General features: G+C 39.5%; 1 protein-coding gene across 1 annotated transcript in view; it reads right to left on the bottom strand.

Annotated features, from left to right (window-relative positions):
• The window catches only part of LOC149172810 (beta-hexosaminidase 1-like), a 167,111-nt gene that overhangs the window by 38,294 nt on the left and 108,263 nt on the right, over nucleotides 1-20,554 (bottom strand). The window lies entirely within an intron of this gene.

The raw sequence follows: 20,554 nt of genomic DNA, 5'->3' as shown, positions 1-20,554 counted from the left end.
GTTTGCACGGTTCGCAGTTGTCTACTATCAACCCTCGACATTTGTGCCTTTTTTCCTTGCCTCCCATGTCAATATGTCCAATGATGGGTTTACCTTGTACATGACCTCACTTTTCCAACTGCATAGCCCACTCCTACTCAGCTCTAGCGGCATGTCCCTCGGTAGATTGTGCTACCAGTTGCCTTGTCACCCTGTCAGACACTTGCCTTCTTCCTCGAGTATAACAGTTTGTTGCACATCTTTTTTCAATTTCTTTACTTAGTCATTCAGCCCACTATACGACATATGAATGATTTCTCTAGCCCCTGTGAAATATACGAACTCAATCTGTACGACCCTTGCACCTACAAAATAAAATTCATGTGTCATACAGTCGTTGACACAAACCTGGCCTCTCAACTCTTGTACATATACGGCACCTATGATTCAAAGATTATTATTCATAGTTTATGTTCTAATACCAGGTTGAATTTGCTTTAATCCAGTGACCTAGCAAATTATTACAGATCTACTAAATAAAAATCATGATTAGGATCTAAACAAAACTTAAACAGCGGAACCAAAATAAACAACCAATCTCAATCACACAAGCACACGAATTTTCTACCCAATCAAATAGTTCTTCATTCAAATAACATCGGAACATACCTGAGCTCGACAAGGAAATTACATATACAACAATACCCTGGATTTAATCCAATTGATCAAACCCTAGATCTGTCTTTCAATCTATCTCCTGACTAATTTGGATCTCCCTTGTTGCTCCTTGCACCTTCCTCAAACCCGACACACTTGAATGGAAGTCCTTCTCCATACAATCAACGAGAAGTCCTCTCAATGTCTTGTGCCTCTACAATGTGTTGTATTTTCCCCCTTATCCTAGCCTTTCTTTTATAAGCTTGAGTTGTTGACCAAATCCAAAACCCTAATCTCCAAAGTGATTAATAGTTGAGATATTAGATTTCATCTCACTTGAAAATTGAGATCTATGGTTGAGATTCATCTAATTCACTAATGCAAAAACCTTTGTATTTCATTAGATTAACACACTTTTGTCTTATAAAAGAAATTACATTGATCACTAAAGTAATTGTTAAGGTTAAAGGCATATTAGGCGACTTTGGCACACTTAGACCCGTGCAAAAGTACATGCCTGAGCTATAAACATCAACATGCAATGGATGTTTTTCATGCACAGAGTTGCGGGGGAGCGCCCCCCCCCCCTCGAACCCGCTCCCAATCCGCGCTCCGAGCAGAAGCGGCTCGGGAGCGGGTCAGAAGCGCGCTCCCGAAATCGCTCTCGTCCGGAGCGCGCTCCCGATAAAAAAATTTGCGCTCCCTGCCAAAATAGGGAGCGACTTCGGGAGTGTCGCTCCCATCGCTCCTGGAGCGAAAATTAAAGCCCGAGAGCGATTAGGGAGCAATCGCTCCCGATTGCTCCCAGGGTTTTAATTTTCGCTCCAGGAGCAACACGCAAGCCGCCGGGAGCGAAAAGCGCGAATAAAAAAAAAAAAAATAAAAAAAAAAATCGCGGACACCAAAAAAAATTAATTTAAAAAAAAAATTGTTTTATAAGGGCTTGAGGGGGCATTTTGTATTTCATTGTGACTTGAATGAGTTGAGAAGAGCGAAGGAGATTGTGCAAAGGAGCGAGGAGCAAGCGCCAAGGAGCAAGGAGCAAGCCTGCAAAGAGGTTAGTAACTTATTAATTTAGTAGTTTAAACTTTAGTAATTTAGTTTAGTTTAGTTAGTAATTTAGTAAATGTATAACTTATTTAGTAAATGAATCATGAATCTAAATAAATTAAATTAATAAATACTAAATACTAAATAGTAAAACTAAATACATTTTTAGTTTTTTCATTCCCATTCCCATTAAATTTTGCAGATTCAAAAGCCTACAAATATCAAACATCATGGACCTGGTTATATTTCTTGGCATTTTCTTCTTCTTGGTCCCTTTTCTGGTTATTATGGTGCTGGAGAGTAGGAAATGGAGGGGCCAAAATGAAGAGGGGGATGAAGAAGCTGGAGAAAGTGGATTTGATGAAAACCCCGGTGAGGAGGCGCTGGAGGAGGGTGAACATGACTCTCAAAAAACTAAACAAGACCAAACCCCATTGTGGAAATATGTTAACAGGCCTGAAGCAGGGAAAGGGGGTGGAACCACTAAATTTCATTGCCCCCATTGCAACAATAATTACACAGGTTCATACACCTGTGCCAGAAAACACCTCTGCGGGAAAAGGCCATGGGATGGAGATAAACAAATAGGAATCAAAACTTGTGCAGCTGTGTCAGCAGCAGATAGAGCCAAATACATAAGGGAAGAGGAGGAAGCCCAATACAAATCTAAAAAATCAAGGGGTTTCTTTGAACCAAGCTCACAATCACAAGCACAAAGAACTCCTTCAACATAGGGTCACCAGCTTTAAGGCGTAGAACCATATCAGATTTCCTTGATGAGGGGTGTAGGAATGATGTGGATTCAAAAGTTCACAGGTTTCTCTATGCATGTGAGATACCATTCAATGTTCTTCGCTCACCTTATTGGCACGAAATGGTTTCTGCCATAAATGATGCCCCTAAAGGATACAAGAGCCCTGGGTATGACAAGGCAAGAACCGTTGGACTTGATCATGAAAAAGCAAAAATATCACATTCTTTGAATAGAATGACAAGTTCTTGGACTGACCATGGGGTGTCCATTGTATCTGATGGATGGACAAATGTAAAAGGCAAGCCATTGATAAGTGTTCTTGCTGTGTCTGTTAGTGGTGCCATCTTTCTAAATGCATATGATTACTCAGAGAAGTTCAAGACCGGCATCAACATTGCAGAAGCATTACTTGAAACAATTGACCGTATTGGGCCATACAATGTCATCCAAGTCATCACTGATAATGCTCCTAATTGTAAGGCAGTGGGAGCAATTATTGAAGATAAATACCCCAACATATTTTGGTCTGGTGTTTGGTTCACACATTGAACCTTTTGATGCATGATGTTGTTAAGAAAAAAAATGAACAATACAAATGGATTGGTGATTTGTACAAGAAAGGCAAACAAATGATAAAATTTATTACAAATCATAGCAATACCCATGGCCTTTTCCGCAGTCACTCAAGATTGGAGTTGTTGAAGATGTGAGATACCATTCAATGTTCTTCGTTCACCTTATTGGCACGAAATGGTTTCTGCCATAAATGATGCCCCTAAAGGATACAAGAGCCCTGGGTATGACAAGGCAAGAACCGTTGGACTTGATCATGAAAAAGCAAAAATATCACATTCTTTGAATAGAATGACAAGCTCTTGGACTGAGGGTGTCCATTGTATCTGATGGATGGACAAATGTAAAAGGCAAGCCATTGATAAGTGTTCTTGTCGTGTCTGTTAGTGGTGCCATCTTTCTAAATGCATATGATTACTCAGAGAAGTTCAAGACTGGCATCAACATTGCAGAAGCATTACTTGAAACAATTGACCGTATTGGGCCATACAATGTCATCCAAGTCATCACTGATAATGCTCCTAATTGTAAGGCAGGAGGAGCAATTATTGAGGATAAATATCCCAACCTAAGAAACCGGATTCGCTCAAAACCATGGACGAATCCCGAATCGGTCAAATCGGACACGATTCTATGTCGATTCGTGTCAGGTTTGGAGAGCACGTCGTGTCCTATTGTGGCACGTCGTGTCCAGCAACGTGCCCTAATTTACAAATCGTGTCTCGATTCTGAAAAGCGAGTCCTGGTTTTTCGATTCGTTTTGAGGGTTTGCGATTCGGTTTGAGGGTTCTGCAACGTTAAAAAGGGGCGTCCCTCTCAGGCTTCAGCTCATTCACTCATTCAGAATTCTTTGTTGCTGCGAGGAGCGGACCGCCGAACGACCACAGTCCACCCAACGTCACTGCGTCAGGCATCGCCGCATCGTTAAACTGCAGGTAAGCAGCCACAGCCGCACAGGCATCGTTTAAATTTTAATCGTTATAATCACCGGTAGAAAACCCGAGCAGTGGCAATGCTATGTTGTAAACCCGTGATTTTTTAAACCCGTGTGGTTGTAAACAGTCATGACCATAAATCAGAAAGATCGTCATCTTTATATAATACGATACCACCATATCTATGGAACAACTAGCTTACATATTTTCAAAAGGCATGGCTAATCGCAGTTCAGAAATCATGGCAGAAAAAGTGTTTATTAGGGTCGTTGAATAACGATGGAAACGTGAGGTCTATAAACGTGTTCATATGTTATTACAAATCAGGACAGAAAACGTGTAGTTATAAATGGAACTCTGTACAAAACACTGTGGCTCTGTTAATATTCCATTCAAGTAAACAACATAGCAGAATGCTGAAAGTTGTAATCGATTTATCTGATCAATGTAAAATTAATCTTTATGGACGATTTCCAAATGCAACATAATAATCCTACTGCTACAGAAACTCAAGTGGAACTTACTTCAACTTAACAAGGCATTCTATCTTAGTGAATGAACTGAAAAACCATGAACTGAACATATTGAAGTTGTTTACATTAATCATTTAATGGCATGTCTTACAGCTTCAAAAAATTGTAGGTAGTGATGAGTATTATGTCTGCACATTAGGAAAAGATTCAAAGAACCGTGAACGTATTAGTCCAGACTCCATATGGCATATATAGATAAGTAAATAACCTGTGGGCTGTGGCTGTAGGCTGTCAATGTCATCAATGAACTAAGCTAAGCATGCCCATAACTCAGTCAAATCCCAGTCCTGAGTCCACTCAAATAGTTAATAAGTTATATATATGTATATAAATTTAGGTAAATAGTTTCGTAATACAGCAGTTTGTTCATTTTTACAGCAGTTTGTTCATTTAAATTTTTACAGCAGTTTGTTCATTTTTTTTACAGGTTGAGGTAACATGGCTCAATCAAAGGCAGGGGCAGCAAGGAAGGGCAAGAATGTCATGGGTAGAGATGCTCTTCCTCCCCCAATATCATCAGAGTCTGCTGCAAGTAATGTTGAGGGAAGAGGACTTAAAGACAATGAAAAATATCCATTGTGGAAATATGTCACAAGAGAGGATGGGCCAAACAACAAGGGAAAGGGAGGAGGCAATGTGCAATGGAAATGCAACTATTGTAACATTTCTTTCAAAAGCACGTATTACCGTGTGAAATCACATTTGTTGGCTATACCTGGTTGTGGGATTGGATCTTGTAAAGTTATTACTTCACAACAGAGAAAAGAATTGGAAAAGGAGGCCAATGTTGGTATGGAACATGTGGCACTGGCTTCAAAATCAAAAGCACCCAAGGGCAAGAATGAAGACCCCCTTCCATTTTTGAGGAAAACCACCACCAAATTTCCATTTGAGAGTTCTACTTCTACTGGGGGACAAGCATTAAAAAGAATATCACTTGGTCCAATGGACAGGATTTTCCAAAAAGAGAGACAGGAAGAGCTTGATCTCACCATTGCCTTCTTCTTCTATCAAAACTTCATATCATTTAATGTTGCACGTTCACCTTTATTTGTTGAGATGTGCCGAGCTCTAACTCAAGGGGCTCCAGCAGGGTATGTGCCTCCTGGGTCAGAGAAGCTGAGAACCACATTGTTGACGAAGGCAAAAAAAGAGGTGCAAAAAATGCTCGAGCCTATTAAGGCATCATGGCCAACATCTGGGGTTAGCATTGTTTCTGATGGATGGACAGATCCAGCACGACACCCAATCATCAACTTCATGGTGTCTTCTTTGAATGGTTCAGTTTTCCTGAAAGCAGTGGATACACTTGGCGAATACAAGGATGCACAATTTATGGGTGAGTTATTTATTAGAGTTGTTGAAGAGGTAGGTGTTGATTCTTGTGTGCAAATCATTACAGATAATGCACCTGTTTGCAAGGCGGCTGGCATGATTGTGGAAGCTAAATATCCACAAGTGTTTTGGACACCTTGCATTGTCCATTCATTGAACTTAGCACTGAAATCCATTGCTTCTGATGTGCTTTGGATTGGAAGAATTATTGAGGATGCAAGACATATCCGTAACTTTGTGCAAAATCATACAAATGCCCTCACTATCTACAAGGAGTACAGCAATCTATCATTGTTGAAGATTGTTGATACACGGTTTGCATCTTCATTCATGATGTTGAAGAGGTTGAGGGAGGTCAAGACTGCTCTTGGGTCCATGGTTATTTCTGAGTTTTGGTCTTTTTGGAGAAAGACAGATCAGGCAGCCTCTAAAAGAGTGAAGGACACGGTACTAGATGATGCTTGGTGGGAGAGGGTAGATCTAATTATTCGGATCATGGACCCTATCATCTCTTTGCTTCGAGTTGCAGATACAGACAAACCCATCCTAGGAGAGGTTTATGAGGGATGGGATTCCATGATTGAGTCTGTGAGGAGCATTATTCTACAGAGTGAGTGCCCCGAGTATGAGACATCACCACAGGCCTTCTGCGATACCATACATGATATTCTTGTCCGCAGATGGGACAAGAATTGTACACCTTTACATTGTTTGGCTCACTCATTGAACCCCAAATACTACAGCCATGAGTGGCTGAATGGTGGACCTTCCCGCAGATTCCCTCCTCACATGGATGGTGAAATCTCACAGGGGAGGAAAGAGGCATTGAAGCGGATTTATTAGGATAGTGCATTGCTTGCTGAGGTGGAGGATGCCTTTGCAGAGTTTTCCACTGGCACTGGTCGATTTGGAGGTTATGATGTGATTAGAGACAAGGGGCTTAAGAAGCCCTACTCTTGGTGGGCAAATCATGGGGCAACAAGCCCTCCTCTTCAGCAGTTAGCCATGAGGCTCCTCTCTCAGGTGACTTCATCCTCTTGTTGCGAGAGGAATTGGAGTACATATGGGAATTTGCATACTGTGAAGAAGAACAGGCTTGAGCAGTCCAGGGCAGAGACAATGGTGTATGTGCACACCAACCTTCGTCTTATTTACAGGCAGAGGGAAGAGTGGTTGAGGGGAAAGACAAAGATGTGGGATGTCTTTCCTGAAGATATGGGTCTGGACACCACTGTTGAGTTGGCATTGGCCAACATGGATCTCGGTGATCCAGTGCTAGACCCTATTAGTTTTGATGACTTAGAGGGGTCAACCTCCACACCAGCAGATGCAGAGGCGACTATGGATACAGGGGAGGAGGAGGATGCAGAGGAGAGCAGTGGGGACCATGATGATGGGGACAGTGATGCTGATTCTGATGCTGATTGATGCCTTGAGGCTTGTATACCTATAGTTGTTTTATATTTTCTATTTCTATTTGCCATTGGCATTGCACCAACACTACCTACGTAACAGATTTTGATTTGATGACTTAATGAGAAAACTACAGTTGTCAGTGTGTTTATCTTACTATCTTGTAGTTGTAAGTTGTCTTTCAGTTATGAATTATGAATCATGATTTAAATTTTTAATAGATTTATCATTTATGTGACCAGTACCACTGACATTTATTTGAATTTTGTATGTACTATGCATGCTAATAGCTATAGATGAAGATCTATGTTTGAAATCAATAAATTTGTATCATTAATTAAAATTTGTGTAAGAAATATGCTAATAACTAATTTTTAATATATATATATATATATATATAATAAAATAATATATAACGTGTCCTGTTCCGGGGGTCAGCGTGTCCCGAATCCGACACCACGAATCCCAAATCCTACGTGTCCCGAATCCCCGTGTCAGGTGACTTAGATCCCAACATATTTTGGTCTAGGTGTTTGGTTCACACATTGAACCTTTTGATGCATGATGTTGTTAAGAACAAAAATGAACAATACAAATGGATTGGTGATTTGTACAAGAAAGGCAAACAAATGATAAAATCTATTACAAATCATAGCAATACCCATGGCCTTTTCCGCAGTCACTCAAGATTGGAGTTGTTGAAGATTGCGAGGACTAGATTTGGTAGCTATTACCTCACCTTCAAGCGCCTTTTGAAGGTAAGAGAGTCATTGGCTAGCATGGTATCAAGTCCACACTGGCAGGTATTAAAGGAAAGGGCTACAAATGCAACTAACAGGCGAGGTTTTGAGCTGGTGGAGGAGGTCGCTCTTGATGGTATGTTTTGGTCGAGTCTGAGGCAAGTATTTGATTTCACCAAGCCCATTTATCACATGATTCGGTTTGTAAATACAGATAAACTAGTGATTGGCGAGGTTTATGCGCAGATGGATACCATGTTGGGGCAAATAAAAGATATTGTTCATAACAAAGATCCCAACTTGTACAAACTAATTCACGATTGTGTGTGTGTACGGTGGAATAAACTTAATCTTCCACTACATTGCTTGGCGTATATCCTTACACCAAAATACTACTCTACATCTTGGTTGGGCCAACCTACACCAGGGGGTGGGATTAGGACCAAACCCCATTTAGATGCAGAGGTAACTAGAGGATATTTGGATGCATTAGAAAAGTTGATACCTGACAGGGAGGAATGTGCAGTTGTGCGCCTTGAAATAGGCAGATGCTTTAGTGGCACTGGTTTGTTTGGTGCCTTCCATGCAATGGAAGGCAGAGACAGATTTGATTCTCTCACATGGTGGGAAACATATGGTGGCCATGGACTTTTGCCAAAATTGGCAAAAAATGTTCTATCATAGGTTGTAAATACTTCTTCTGTAGGGAGGTGTTGGAGCACCTACAGCTTCATACATAATGTGAAAAGAAACAGACTCAATGAAAACCGAGCAGAAAGCTTGGTTTATGTGCACTACAACTTGAGGTTGTTGAGTCATTACTGTGATCGGGCTCATGAGGATCCCACATATAAAATTTGGGACAACCACCCAGAGGATGACAATTTGGAGGATGGCATTATACATCTTGAAGAACTGGAAGAGGAACTTATAAGGGATGAAGATGAAGCAGCTACAGCAGCCATGCCACCTCCACCATCCAGTAGCAGTGCTCGAGTTCCGAGTCTTGTTCCTTTGTTGTCGCCACCTCCATCTACACCCTCACATGGAGGGCATGTGCCTTCTAGTTCTGGTCGTCAGTCTGTGCGGGAGACTCCTAGAAGACCACCACGACCTGCTCATACAGGAGATTCTCGTGGCAAGGGCCACATGTAGATTTACAGTTTACTTGTCTTTTCTAGTTTCTATTAGTTTTCATAACTGTTGAGTCTTGAGTCCTTGACTCTTGACTCTTGAATATCATAATGATATTTTTTGTAAACAATATATGACTGTGACAATGAAAATTTGAAGTTTGAAGTTGGCAATTATAACTCATTGGTAATGATTGTGTATTATGAATATGATGCTTTGTGAAAGACTAAAGTTGTTTCATTTCATTTCATTATTCATAATTCATTTTATAACATTTCATTTCATGTTAACAGTTAGAACTTAGAAATATCTAAGATATTATTTCTTGTAATGGTTAAACTTAGCTTACAAGTACAACTTTGGTGATCAATGATGATAAATGTTATATATTGAATTTTCAATTTTGAAAGCTTAAAGTTGAAACTTTAAGATTGAAATTGTTGAATCATGATTCACGAGACTCAATATGTTGCAGTTGTAATATGTATGTTACTAACTTGTGGACATGGTTGATGAAGATTATAACTTCTAGATGATTGATGTGATATGGTTCAATGATCAATCTATGTTTTTTATATCTAATTCATCATTCTACATGTTTTTGTTGACATATATGTATCAAAATATAAAAAATATATATATTTTTAAAAAATCGCTCCGGGATTCGCTCCCAAACCAAGAGCTTCTGAAAATGTCGCTCCCGCTCCCAAGTAACGCTATTCATGCCCAATCAATTGATATTGAAAGCTTTTTCCATCTACCACCTCTAGTTGATGCTGAAATGATCTGCCCATATAAATCCCCTTACGCTTTCCATTGGGAGTTGACAAATTTACAACCTTCTAGTTAAGCAAGATCATTTTTCTTTGTCTTCAAATAAGAATCTTATGCAGATATCAATTGGATGTAACTTGAGTGGTTGAGATGTAAAGTTGTTTCGTCCCTCACTCAGGTTCGAATCCCACTTTGTGACATGTTTCTCTCTTCGTGAGACCATTGTTGTTGAGATGTTGACCTAGCCTTGAGCCCTAAATAATCTAATCTACATTAGGTACCATCATCATACTAAAGGAAAGTGCTTAATGGGTTTCGCAAGGAATGCATTAAGTGGATAACGAATAAAAAAATATTTTTATGCTAGTATTTATCCCATTACAGAAATAGAACAACCAAATTACAAAACAAAAACAAAAGAACAAAAAAGAAAAAAAACCTCAAGTGTGATATCTCCTCAATCCATTTAGTAACAAATATGAAATGCATTTTGATATTGATAAGATAAAATAGCTTATGATACTTTCTGGCTATAAAACCCAACATCTTGAGGAGTATGTCCTTAGGAATACTAATAATCAAGAATCATGTCACAAAAACACAAGAATCATAAAAATTTTCAAGAAAAATTTACCCATAATGAGTTGTGACATGAAGTATTAGATAAATTAAGACCATTCTAAAGGTAACTTTCAACTCAAAGATAAGGATGGTAGTACATTTTCAACCATATAAACAGACCTCCTTGAAGACAACTTAGGGCAATCTCACAGCATTGTCTTATGGTCCTTGTCAAATACATAGAAGAGTTTATAGAGACAAGTGAACCTTAAGCTTCAGATATAAAAAAATAAAAATAAAAAATGAATCCATGTCAAATCTCATGTATCTTGCTTAAAGAAAAACTAAGATGATCCATGCAACAATAGACTAAACATTTGATTATAGACAAAGAAAGGCAAGAAAGTATTGCACCTTAAGATGGACAAAAAGTCTCATGAAATGGAAGAATCTAACTCAAAAAATGGATATATGGAAACTTCAATATGGATCCAACACTGTTACACTCACTGGTGCTTTAGGGGAAAAGAATTCCACGAGAGCAAGGAATGTTGGCATCCCAAATCACAACTTAATGGGTCCACGGTGTTGAAATTTCTAAGTATTACCCGTTAGAAATTTTATCTGTATTCTCTGGTTTAATTCTCCTACTTGTTAATTACGAACAAGTTATTTAAACATATAAATATCGAAATAAACACAATATAGTCTCAACCATCTACAGATCAACAGCTGAAAGAAATAGCAAACACATGTGACACTGTTATTTTTGGACAACTCGTCCCCAAAAAAACCCAACTTGGGAAAACTGATGCAACAATTCTGAGGGTTATTTTATTATGCAGTCTATCCTTGAGTACAACTGGGTGCCAAACTGGCTCACCCGACAGAGAAAATAATCCGGCAGTAATACCTCTCTATTTGGAAGCAGATATTTAGAAAATCTGCCCCACAAAACCCTCTCCAGCACAACTGAAGCACTGCATCAGCCCTCCTGGCCTCTGCGTCAGCCTCAAAACCCTCTGCGTCAGCCCTCTGAGGCACTGCGCAGCCTCTACAGCCCTTTGCGTCACTCCTGCTGCCCTCTGCATGGACGACCCAGGCCCTTCTAGCCTCTGCGTTGTCTCAACTAGCCTCTACGTGGCCTGCTTTGGCTTCTGCATCTGCCTCTCTGCCTCTGCGCTAGTCTTCCGGCACTATCTCTACCTCTATGTCTCATACTCACTGCCCCTCGCTGCAAACTGATCATTGATTCGACTTTTCTTAGCAAACCCTGCTCTAGAAAATCGAATGATTGATCACTCTTGTGTGTACTCCAACTGACCCTCAAGCCTCCTCTTATACTTTTCCTATTGGTCCTTCAACGGCTAAGATTAGATTTGGCTTGATCCATGTCATTTGGAACCTTCTAACCCAGTTTTATATTAATACCCATTAATATTTTATTTTTCCTAAGTTTAGACTTAGGAACTCCATTAAAAATATTAATTATTTTAATATCTCCACCAATTCTCATGGCTAAAGCACATCCGATGCTACCCCAAATCAACACACAGTGTTGAAATATGTAACTAGGTTTGGTCTTCATAATGTCCATTGTAATCATGATTTTACATATTTGATATTAAAGGGAAAAGAAATTTATTATTGTCATTCTTGATGTATGGGTTTCGTGCTCAAGATAAATTTATTTATAGGTCAAGCACCCAATGAGTGCTCTTAGGTTTGTCATAGAATTATGAAGTCAAAAGAGTCATTGCCATACATGTAAGACCCATTTGGGCATGTTGTATCTTGTAAAGAAAAAAAATTGTAAAGTCAAAAGTGTCATGGAGACCCTCCAAGACCTTGTCAAACAAGTCAGCCTACATGAAAGCTCAAGTCAGCATCATGGAGGCAATTCATACCCCTGGAAAGCCTATATATAAGAGACATTTGACCTCATTTGGAGCACACATCCAAGACATACGAAGAAGCAAGAAAGCAAGTTCGATCTCCTCAAGAAAGAAGCTAGAAAAGGACGAAATTAAGGAAAAGAAGGAACAGAAGCAAGATCAAAGTTTTGGACCTCTCTCTCTCTTGTGTTAGGGTTTCTAAAGTAGATGCTAGACCGAAATTGCATAAGTTGCTAGGGAAGTCGAAGTTACAGAAGGAATTGCTAGGGAAATGGAAGTTGCAAAAGAAGTTGTTGGGGAAATCAAAGTTGCAAAAGAAGTTGTTGGGGAAATCAAAGTTGCAAAAGAAGTCAAAGTCGTTGCTAGCTCAAAATCGTTGGAAGGTCGAAGTTGCTGGAAGTTGTTGGGGGTCGAAGTTGTTGGAAGTCGCTGGGTCGAACTTGCTGGAAGTTGTTGGGGGTCGAAGTTGTTGGAAGTCGCTGGGTCGAACTTGCTGGAAGTTGTTGGGGGTCGAAGTTGTTGGAAGTCGCTGGGTCGAACTTGCTGGAAGTTGTTGGGTCGAAATTGCTAGAAGTTGCTAGGTCAAAGTAGCTGGAAAGAAAAGTTCATCAAGAAGGAGAAGTTTGACTTGGTCTTGGAGGAGTCTTTGACAAGGGTCTTAGGTCTTGGAATTCGTCATATGAATATTCTATGAGAAGAGAAATATTCTTGTGGGTTTTCCTCTCAAGAGGAGAGGTTTTGGCCCTAGCTTGCAACCTACATTTTGTGTCCTCTTGTCTCATTGATCTTCATAGTTTGGTAGTTGTTTGATGATAAGAACACTAATAATAATAAAGTGAAAGAAGAAGCTAATCAAATTAAGTGAAATACATCACAAGTAGTTATCAAAGTAAGAGAAATCACTTAATCTAGTTGCCCCTAGATGTCTCAACACATAGAAATCCTTATAATGACTATTGTGGAGGGAACATTTTGTTGTGTCAAATAATGCCATATCTTCTCTAACTTGTTCTTTAGTACTACTTCTAGTGGAACTTCAATGTTTTGAACACCAAAGGGTAGGCCCTATTACCCACCAAAATGGGTAACTCCTAAGAGAAAAATTTTCTCCTGCTTCTGGCAAACAATCATCTAGCCAGTTGCCCCTAACAACCACCATTAGCCGATGATGTGCCATTATATCTTCGCCACCTGCATCAGCCATATTCTTCTCACCCATCCAACAAGAGCACATGGACGAAGGTGGGCTTCCAATCAAAAGGCACTTTAATCATTTTGCAATTGGGTTCTTATGCTTGTTTGTATTTGGGCATTTGATATGGATTATAGGGTGACCTGGAAGGAAGAGGGGTTTTGACCCTAATCTTGTTCTCTCACCTCAATTGGGGGGTCAATCTTCGATCCTAGTCCAATGGGACTTCCACTAATGGCCCAATGGGTATAGGAAGGGCACTACTTGGAAAGCCCTAATTGGAATAGCATAGTTCCATCTATTCCTACTCCATGCTTACCAATTTCCATCATACATTACAAGCCTATACCACACATTCACTCTTCGAGTTCAACTAACCATTAGTGTTGGAATGTGGTTGTCATTGATGTCAACCCAAGCAGCACCAGAAGATGCCTGCCTTTTTTGACCAAAATGACATGGAAAATCATAGCTTTTCGAGTCCAAATCATATTTGTTGGATTCCTCTTGTCAAGCCAATTTTGGTGGTATGTGACACGCCACAAGAGCCTTTACGGTTTGGGAATTATGATTGTTTAAAGATGAAGCCCCCAATTTGTGGGCAAAAACCCCAAAGGATGATGATGTAGCAGCTCCTCTTTGGTTAAGACACATGTTCAAGTAATGATGCTCTTCTCCAATGATTAAAATAACCCCTCTCATGGCAAAAGGTTATATATGAAGGGTTTTCAAATCTAGAAAAGGGTTTTTGCTCCAAAAGGACTCGTATTTCAAATTCAAAATTCAAGTCAGTCTCATTTTTGGCTCCATCAATGTGGAATTTGAAAATTCATTTCCCTCCAATCATTAAATCAGTTGCCCTCCTTGTGACCCTAAGAAAATCTATATAAGGGCATTTGTTGGCCCTCCCTTAGCAAGTAATTCAATGCATATCAATTGAGATTGAGTTTTGAAACTAATTTCAGTCCTATGGCATTGTTGAAGATCAAATGAGAGGTCATTTTAGTTCGCTCTACATTCTCTAAGGAGCAACGAGGATTTGTCATTTATTAGCAAATGTTTTGGGTATTCGTTGGGGTTTATTCACGGTTTATTGCAGGTCTAACCTAGCCGCAGTCTTGAGCACCCTTTTTAAGCCTTCGGTCCTCCTCAAGGGCAAATCTCTAAGCAATAAATAGCCTAATCGGAAGTGTGGATTTGCTTAGGAGCAGTTACAGTAACCTAAGTTGCAAAACGTGTGATATTTTTATCCATCTCTGTGGTTTCGGCCCTCTAGGGCAATAACTATGTTCATAAGGTTTGTTTATTCATCCCTGAACCAGTGAAGAAGCTTCACTGTCTCTTGCGGCCTTGTAACCTCTCCGGACTTGGTCTATGATTGAAGAAAGACATCTAAAATCAGTGAACAAATTGTTGAGAATTCATCTCTCATGTTCGGAGCTCCTAAAAGGTATCCATGCAGTTTTCTTCCTAAAATAATTGTGGCCTAATATTCTCTGAACAAGCTAGTTGTTCTAGGATTTGTCAAGGAGTTTTTATTGTCATTACTTCTAGGTCTGCGATCCAACATTTTGAAGGTCGAATGTCCTCCATGGCCAGCAAAGAAGTTGCCTAATTGCAAAAATCCTTGATCATATTTTTTTTTATTTGTCAAGTTGCCTGTGATCCTCCAAGCTTGACCTGTGGCTTGAGAAACCACTACCCAGGGGCATCCAATCCGTCAAAGTCACCCAGGGATCGCACCCGGCCTGGGCCACACCAACCCTAAGCTGACTGGATTTTTTAGCATGTCTCCTCCCCCTAGCATAGGCACAACCACCCTCGTGAGGTTTGATCCTAGGTCGCCTTGCTAACGAGGCTCGTCCTCAACCGATTGTGCCAGTGGAACTTGACATAGCAATCCTTGATCATCATCATCATCATCATATATATATATATAGATATATATATATATATATATATATATATATATATATATATATTGTGAGCATCTTTTAAGGGCCAACTTCTGTAAGCAGGCCTAGACATATGCCATGTAATGACCCATCATTAATCTAGAGAGCTCGAGAATATTAGCATGCATACGATGCATGCATATGATAGCTACATATGCATGTATCGCATGCACTGCACTAGTAGCTATATTCTAAGTTACCTAAAATAATAAATATCCTGACACTCCTCCGTATAGAAAAAAAATCACATTCACCCATTAGCACATATTACTTAAATTAATGAGTGCTTACCAATGTTATTAAGTTTAAAAGTGTAAAGTAAAAGGGTTATAAAGAAAATAAATGAAAAGAATTATGTAAATTCTTAAAAATCCGGTTATATAATTATCTATTTTGAGCAATTTTTAAATAAAGTATGAATGGATTATTAAAGAGATAAATTAAATCAAATAAAGCCCTATGTATGAACTTAGGACTTTTAATTTAAAAATATAAAAATCTTAATCAAAGTAAAGTGACTCATATCAAAATATCCTGAAGGAGAGATACGGAACGGCACATTGAGCAGGTGTCGTTGAGAAGGGAAGCGGTGGACTCATAGATGGAGAGAGAACCACCGCTTATAATGGGTACATAAGAAGAGGCCGAGGGGGAGGAAAAGGAGTCCGGGGGGTGTTCTTGGCCTTGGCGGCTATTTGCTGAGAGTGGGAGAACTGATTCGGGTGCTGTTGGAGGAGGAAGGAGAAATTTATACATACTGGTTATGATTCGGAACTATTGAGCCTTGATTGTTTTGGAAGTTTCTGGGCACGGGGGAACGGTATGCATCGGTCGAGAAGCATACTGGATCGAGTATCTAGGTATATTCGGTTTGGCTGGGTGGTTTTGGTTATTTGGTAATGAGAGCGCTGGAGCAGTCCTGAAGCACCCTCACCGCAACAGCCGTAGCAGGCCAGGTAAGTACTTCATCAATTCAATAATACCATTTCAAACAGTTCAGTAATTTTTACAGTTTCACAGTTCAGTGATCGTTACAGGTTTACAATTTAGCTAATGACTCTTAAATTTAGCACAGTCATTACATATGGTATCAGAGCTGGTTCAACTTTCGGACCTATTAAGTGCAGTAAGATATAAATCGGATATCAAAAAAAAAACCATACTAAAGAACAGAACATGAGGGAGTTCACAGTCTAGCTTAATACTGTGGGAGACTCAATAACATCTGTACACAGTCACAGTCACAGTAGCCAGATGCATTGTGAATCTGTGACAGAGAGCTCCATAATAATTAGTTTTCTTTAGTAATACAGAGTTTTTATTTGGCTGTGAAGTTTGAAGAAAAATTAATTAAACTACGAAGTTGCAACATTATAAATCTGTGGAGAGTCCAAGAATTTGTAACTCAGCCTTGGGCCACATATATCTACACAGTCCGAGTATGCTCAGTCACCCTTGAAGCTGACTTGTTTTGAAAGCATGAGGAGTACAACAATGAAGGATAAAAAGGTGTTTCAGAAGAGAAGTCGCTTCCCTTGACTTTGAAATGAAGGTTAACCTCTAGCTCTGCATTGTTGATCCAAATGTCCGAATTTTTGAACATCTTCTCATCCTTGGTATGTACACTACAATCATGTTTGATCAATGAATTTATCAAAGTTTTGTGAAGGGTTTGTTCTAGTAAGGCACTCAAGGCCTTCCTATTCGCAACTATATCTATCCTAGAAGAAAAGAAATCTTCTGTTTATGATCCAAAACTATTTGGCATTGTTTGATACATATGCATCTATGAGAGCCCGCAAACAACAGTCTTCTCCTGTGTTTAGTCCAGAATCGACTTTGCTGAAAGGATATTTTGAGCATGAATCTGTACATAATCTTCTAAACGTGAGGCCCGAGCTTCTCTTCAAAATTTTAACCATTCAAGTCAGCCTTGAAAAGAAGCCTAGCTCACTTTCATCTCAATGGAACTTAACTCAAGCCTCTGTCATAAAGGGAGAAGAGCCGAGTCTCTTATTACATTTTTTTCAATGCATGAAGGAGACTCAGATCAATGGATTATTAGGCTTATCATCTCATAATTTAAGAAGGATCGTTACCTTGGACCGCAGCCTAAAAGGATTAAAACACCTATTCATCTCACAGTGATGTATGTTGACCTGTGGAGACAGTATGACCACCTGGGAGTCCAGCACAACTGTGGTCACTACAGTGTCAAATTCAACTCTTTTAGCATTCTGGGGACTCCTATTGCCGCTCTAATTGGCTATGGTATTGCACGAGGAGGTGCTTCGGCTTGTAATAAATTGCGGAATGCTGTGTTTTCAAGGCATTTTAAACATACAAGTTTGGTGCTCCACTTGCGTGGGTTACATCTCTTGCTGTTGGCGGTTATGGTGCTTTCACCTTGTTTGTGGCACAGTGGCGGACCAAATTTCGACAGCACAGTACTGTCAACGGCTATGGCTCTGTGCTCACAAGGCATAATGGCTGGAACGATGACTGTTGGTGATCTGTCCGAGATGAATGTGCAACTATCAATGGATGGACTCAGACGCACCGACATCAGCGTTAAACATCGAACCGACTTTCAATGGATGGGCTCATGTCAATGGATGGATTTCGACTTGTCCGATGCCAGCTAAACGATGGCGTGTTAAAATAAAGCGTGAGTCTGATAGTTAAGTGACGCGTGAAGAATTACGTGCCCCATGGGCTGCTATGTGTCATTACTCGCCGACATAGGGAGATTTTCTATCGGTGCCCGCCGTTTAGCTTAAATAAACGGAGATTTTCTTGGTTTTGAAGAGAATCCGTTAGATATTCAGGAATTTGAAGGTTCTACGGCGGAGTGCCTGGGGAGGAAAATGGGGATGCCGACCAGCGCTGCAGTATCGCCCTTCGTGCCATTCTCTGCTGGGTCTGCGTCCGTGATACACACACGCCAAGATACAGGCAGAGCCCAAATTATCGGAAGAGACAGATTGGAACTCGGCTGTTTTCGGGATTCATAAGGTCGGATACCTATTCTGATGCATTTGAACTAGAGGGAGTCCGTCTAATTTCAGATTATCATTTCTGCCTTTTACTGCTCGTATTCATATATTAAAGTCCATGAAATTGGTTCACCCGTATTCATATATTAAGGTCCATGATATGGGTTCACATTTTAAGATTGGCTCAGTGCACGGTTCAAGCATTTTGACTCTCTTAGACAAAATCCATATAAAAAAAAATTTAGCCATAGCAAAATATGATGTCAGAGTTGCTTCTGTTTGGGTATGTTCTGAGATACTTCTTATGGTGACACTTCTGTTGACTGTGATGAGAAATACGATAACAGTCATGCAAGTTTCTTGGCTAAACAGTGGTGCGAGAAAATCTCTCCTATTTGGACTGTGATATGCCAAACAAAGATTCAAAGGTCTGAGCACATTTATTGAGCATCACTGTAGTTGAAGGGCTATGTTCAGTAAAGATGCAGACTTCAATACTTTACCAGAGAAAATTCGGCCTTCTGGTATTGTCACGACACTTCAATAATGAATGGTATGTCTTTCAATTCATGATTTGATTTTGTTGTATGTCTCTCGCCCTCTAGAAAATTTCTTGCTCACTGTACATGGCTCAATCATAGTATTTGCCATTTGGAAGGCACAATCATATTATTGTTACAAGGATCTCAGTACTTCAACTACGCTCACTATGTGATGTCATCTCTCGACTATGCTCTTAAGGCTATTTTGCAGTACTTATGTCTAATGTCCGAGTAATGTGACAAGCTATGTCTATTAGTAATATTCATATCAGATCAGAGAAGTCACATTAGTAGGAATGGACTCCCTGGAAACTTAAAATTCTTGAAGCCATTCACTTTTGAAGTATCAGTTTAAAGGGCCATGTCAAGAGAAGCAGAAATCTGTCTAAGCACAAGTCATACCACTGCCACAATGATATTTTCGCTTGCTCTTATCTATATAATTCGCTGGAGATGTAAGTGCAATCACTGAGGATTATTGACAGTATATATATATATACATGTTCCTGTGATAAGAGAATTAAGCCGACATGTGCAATTCTTCAGATTGGCTTAATTTTATCGAAATCTGGGCAAGAAAGTTTAAGCTAGAGTTGATCCTTCTGTTCAATGTTCGAATCAAACATACACTTGTGGCCCCAGTTTTCCAAATTCCATTCTTAAAAGTGTGTAACTCATGAATGCCATCAAATATTAAGTATTCATCATTATGATTAATGGAATGCATGCATTACATTAATCACTGACTGGCATAATTAATTCTATCGCATGATATTACAAGCCGGAAACATCTGTGAGCATCCAATCGTTATCATTATTTAGTCTTCCAACAAAGAAGAAATGGACACATCTCTTGCCAGACTGAATCTCATGTATTCTTGACAATCATTAATTCTGGATAAAAGGTCATAAGTCAACTATATCAGCGTTGGGCCTTCTCTATATCATTATTACAGATTATTCTTTTTATCAATAAGAAGAAAAGGATGATGTTGCTTGTTGACAGGAGCTGTTGATCCTCTTTCAGTCTCAGAAAAATTAGTCATGTATCTTATCTTGAAGACCTACTGTATCATCATTGAAAGAAGTCGGCCTGAAGATATTTGTAAACAAACTTTTCTCTTGAGAATCTTGTTTGACTTGTAAAATAAGTCAAAGTTCTGCACTACATAATAATCACTATATGGCAAGTTTGAAATCTTGAGGGCAGAACAAAGTTTGTTCTATCTCAGAAATCTAGTACTCCGTCAAGTGATAGCACGTTCTCGAGTTTAAAATTGTGCCTAAGAAATACCTTGGCACATCTAGCCTTTGATGGGCTTCTAGGCTCAACTTTTTGTGCCTTTCGTGTTTGTCTAGGAAGATTTCTCATCTTACTGTCACTATTATTATTGTTTGCATTCCTATAGTCAAACTGTTACAGGTAAGTTACCAGGATACATCATACAGTTATGGAGCCTGATATAGTTTCATATTCAGATACAACAACTTTCAAAAAAAAATTTTACAATACATTTGAATGTGAGATATATAATG

Source organism: Pinus tabuliformis, chromosome 4_2 (genome assembly GCF_031772625.1).
Source record: "Pinus tabuliformis cultivar Carrire ecotype Pingquan chromosome 4_2, CPIR1, whole genome shotgun sequence".
Classification (NCBI taxonomy): Eukaryota; Viridiplantae; Streptophyta; class Pinopsida; order Pinales; family Pinaceae; genus Pinus; species Pinus tabuliformis.
The sequence above is the reverse complement of the archived record's forward strand: the minus strand, read 5'-3'. Positions and strand labels throughout refer to the sequence as shown.